Raw genomic sequence first — 4,429 nt, 5'->3', positions numbered from 1 at the left:
CGCACGCCGGGAGACACGGACCCGCCCGCGCCTGCGCGCGGACGAGGGCGGGGTCCCTGGGAGCGGCGGGGCCTGGACGGGGCTGGTGGTGGTCCCGGCCCGGGCCCCGGCCACGGCTCTTGTCCCTGTCCCTGTCCAGGGGCCGGCCATGGAGGTGCTCAAGGCCGGGTTGGACTCTGCTCAGCGGCGGCGGGGCCTGGACGGGGCTGGCCCCGGCCCCGGCCCCGGCCCCGGCCCCGGCCCCGGCTCTGGCTCTGGCTCTGGTCCCTGTCCAGGGGCCGGCCATGGAGGTGCTCAAGGCCGGGTTGGACTCTGCTCAGCGCTCTGAGCAGGCTGGGCTGTGCAAGGTGCCGCTGTCCGGCAGGGCGTTGGATCGAGGTGATCCGCGAGGTCCCTCTGAGCCCAGCCGTGGGGCGTGTGGCGGCCCCTCCGGACGGGCACGCCGCGTGGGCTGCCCGCGGGACAGAGCGCCGGGCCGCCCAGCTCACGGAGCTTTCGGCGCTCCACATCTCTCTTGTAGCTTCTTTCTTCCTTTGGCCACTTCAGGCTCCTCGTCTTCACGTCTGCCCTCATTTTGTTGCTTCTCTGTTCAAAACGCGCAGCCTCCCGCTGAGGGCTGTCGGGTCACCGCGCAGAGGCCTCCAGTGCCCCGTCACTCCCTGGCCCGCAAAGGGAGCAAGGACGGGGACACAGCGGCTGCTCCTGGCAGGCTCCGGGCCAGAGCTCCTGCAGCGCTCCTGCTGACACGGGGCAGGTGGAATCCCAGCACCAAGGTGCCCTGTGTGCTGGTGCGTGCGTAATCATCAGGATTTTGAGGATGTTTCAGCTGCCTACTAAGCACCACGTGTTAGTAAACAATATTCTGTATACAATTTTTTAAAGGCTTATAATGTGACTAGAAGACCTGGACAGCAGTGGAAGTTCCACTGGTGCTGAAACAATGCACATGCACAGCAAGAGCAGATGCAGCACGGAGCTCCTCGCTGCTGGTCACTGAGCTGAGCACAGCAGGAAAAGAAGCCTCCAACATAATCCTAAGCTGATTAAAACGTAATATACTTACTCTCTACAGTGCTGATGTGGTAAAAATGAAGAATATTGGTTCAAAGTATGTGGCTTGAGAAAGAGCTATCTTCCTGCCGAGGGAATTCACACGGGATGTAGACAGGAAGGATATTGTCAGTAAATTAGATGATAATAAAAAGTGATGCCTGACCCTCTATCCTATATATCTTTTTTTAAATGAGTCAGATTAAAACAAATTATGTGTGATGAATCATATTTCTTCCAGCAGCAGCAAAGACGACATGGTTCACTCCTAGTTCTCTTGAGACACAACTCTAACACTTTGAGAACTTTATGTTCTGATGCAAAGAGTTAAGAGAAGCACATTCCGTGAGCTTGCACAGCCTTTGATAGGAGGCCACAGGGGCAGCTACCTGTGTGTGTGGGAATTTCTCCCTTCTCTTGTGGATGGCTGCCTTGTGGCCAGCCCAGGGCCCACTTGCTGAGCCACGTCTGCAGAGAGCTCAAGCACTGACCATCAGACTCAAGCATTCTCAGCCCCATCTGCAGGAGCCCACACTGTCTGACATGCTCTGCCCCGCATCTGGGACCATCCTCACAGACCTTTGTTTCTCAAGTAGACCATTAAGACAGTTTAGATGTATTTGCCCCCAAATGATGCAATTCCCGGGGGACTGACTGTATGAAAGAAAAAAGTGGTACAAGAAACATGCCCCATGTATACTGGTCAGCTCCAGAAGGCCTTTGTCTGACCTTGGGCCTCTGACTCTTTAGATAAAGAGAGAAATGCGGTGCTGAAGGAGTTGTCCTGCAGATCCATTCATTGAGAAGGAAGTGGAACAGAAAGGTCTTCACCATTAGCAGACCCTGCAAAGACAGGAGCACAGTATCTCTTTTCTCCTGCTCCTATCTGAGGTGCAAACCACTTTAAATGGGACAATGTAAAAAAGGTGGGGACTTGGCCAAAATCTCCTCATTCTCATCCCAGAACAGACAGCAGAGCTGGGGTGGGTGGAGGAGGAATCACATCTCTGCGGGTGCAGCAGAGTCATGTTGCCTTTACTCCAGGGTGTCTCCAGGGCAGTGGGAAGCAGCCTGAGCAGGCTGCCTGGATGCAGAGTGGGGATGCAGAGCTCTGCAAGGGGACACAGACGATGGTGAGGTGCTGGGGTCTGCCCCCAGGCTCAGTGGTGGTCATCTTGTGTCCTTTGGCAATCCCTTCCACCTTTCAGCCCGTTCCTGTTCCCAGCGGCATGCCTGCCAGGTGGGCCCCAGGCTTCAAATACCATCTGTTCTGTGTCTCACCTTCCACACCCACAAAATGAAAAGTATGGTTCAGTTGGATATCTGCTCCAAATTAACTGGCACAGATAAGATATTTATTATTAGTGTTGCTACCATAGCAAATGCAGAGTCTAAATTGAAATGCATTTATTCAGGATTTATTGTGCTAAGGATGTAGAAGGGTTCACAGGAAGCAAGTTTGGATGAAATAACAGAGGACTTGACAATAGTGTTATTTAATGTTTTACTGTACCTCACCTTATAAAACAGTCCAAGAAAATCCTATTATCTATCAAAGCAATGCACCTACAAAATTTCCAATCCAAATATAGTTGGGGATTGACCAATTGAAATGCTGCTGGCCAACATTTTTAAGGCTTGAACCATCAAGATCTTATGAATGGAGGCTGCTTACATAGATTGGTTTTCTTTTGAGGCCATTTCAGAAGTATCTCCCCAATTCAGTAATTTTACATGTGGGCAAGAGTCAATTATTTTCTCTACCCTAGGTACCCTGGAATTTGCAGATCAGGAATTGAACCAGGGGGTTTTATGTACAAGTCACTGAATTTGATAAATATCTGGTCTTTAAGGGAAGAAATCAAAACATGCAGCACACAGTAATCAAGTCCAGATGTTGTCTAGAAGACAAGCTCCAGTTCTAGCAGGAATTAATTAAGCAAAGTCTTACAATCTGTGTCATAAGGAAACCAGATGAAAACAACAGCCCCTGTGGCTTTTTATTTTAAAAATGCAACAAACATTTTGAAACAACTGACCACATTTTGGCTACAAATAGTTCAGCGAAATAAAACTTGCTTTTGGGTGCCCCAGTTAATGATTTACTGGTACAACCTGCTGGCAGTAAGCCCAGTTTAGACAGAGTTGGAAAAATGCCAAACATCTACCCTGCATTCACCACAGAGCCTCTGAAACAAACTGTCACTGGGTGTAGGGAAAGCTGAGCCAGGAAATGCATTGTTTTGGGATCCACAGGATCCCACCTCTCAAAGGCATTCCCCAGAGTGGAGTACATTTTTTTCTAGAGTAGTTGTCCCCTTTTATGTTATATCCTTAGGGTGTTTACTCTGCCACTGCACTTCTTTCAACAGGTCAAATACATAAATAAAAATAAAATAAAATTAAAAGGCTAGGTGGGCAAAATGGTATGCAAAGGTTCTGCCAGGGAAAAAAAGGACTTACCCTGCCCTCTCAGATGTGCCAGCCTGGGAAATCCCACACATGGGAAATATGGTCAGTGCAGGTGGCCACAGGCATTTGATGTAAATGTATCACAGCAGGCATAGCCCATAAATGGGATCTCCTGCAGCCCAGGCATGGGATGGAGCTCAGATTCATGAATTGTATTGAATACATATGTCTTCTAATGTTGCAGTTTGGGAAGAATGAAAGATTATCTAGTACATCTGCATTTGATCTATTTACTGTGTATGGTCTTGTTGGTATGCCTCGTAAATACAGGTGACCTGCACCTTTTCTTAAACAGAAACTGATCATATTTCTGATTTCTTGATTGCAAATTCCATGCATGAGGTATAAGGAAGAAAGAAACATGAAACCACAGCCAAAGAAGAGCAGAATCCTGACTTCAGCCAAACTCTATCCTCATTGCAGAGGATTGTTACATTTTTAACAGAAAGTAATATGTAGTGAATTTGTCATCAGATATAAAGCATGCAGATGGGAAAGTCAGCATGGGAGGATTTATTTTCCTTCATATCAACTTAATAAATACATTTTAAGGCGTGACAGGAAAATCTGAGTGAAAAAAACTTGTAGGAGTTTATCAAAAAACAAATACCCTAATGTTAACTTTCACTCTGTGTAGATAGCACACATTTCCCTTTCCCAGTATTTGTATAATTATGAGTGACTCATTCAAGCCCTGATCCTACAGACCAAGATTAAATCCCAAAAGAGGGTTTGATCTGTGTCAATAATTAAATCCACATTTCTGTCTCATGGCGGAATGAGACCCGTTTGCAGGGAAGCTTCAACCCCACCACCAAACCAAAAAATTGCTCTTCAGCATGAGCCACCAGAGCAGAAGATTTCAAAGCAATTTGGTTCAGCTTCCCTGATGCTTCTGGGACTGAAC

This window comes from Pyrgilauda ruficollis, unplaced genomic scaffold (assembly GCF_017590135.1).
Source record: "Pyrgilauda ruficollis isolate IOZ18807 unplaced genomic scaffold, ASM1759013v1 scaffold23, whole genome shotgun sequence".
Lineage (NCBI taxonomy): Eukaryota > Metazoa > Chordata > Aves > Passeriformes > Passeridae > Pyrgilauda > Pyrgilauda ruficollis.
This window is presented reverse-complemented; position numbering follows the sequence as displayed.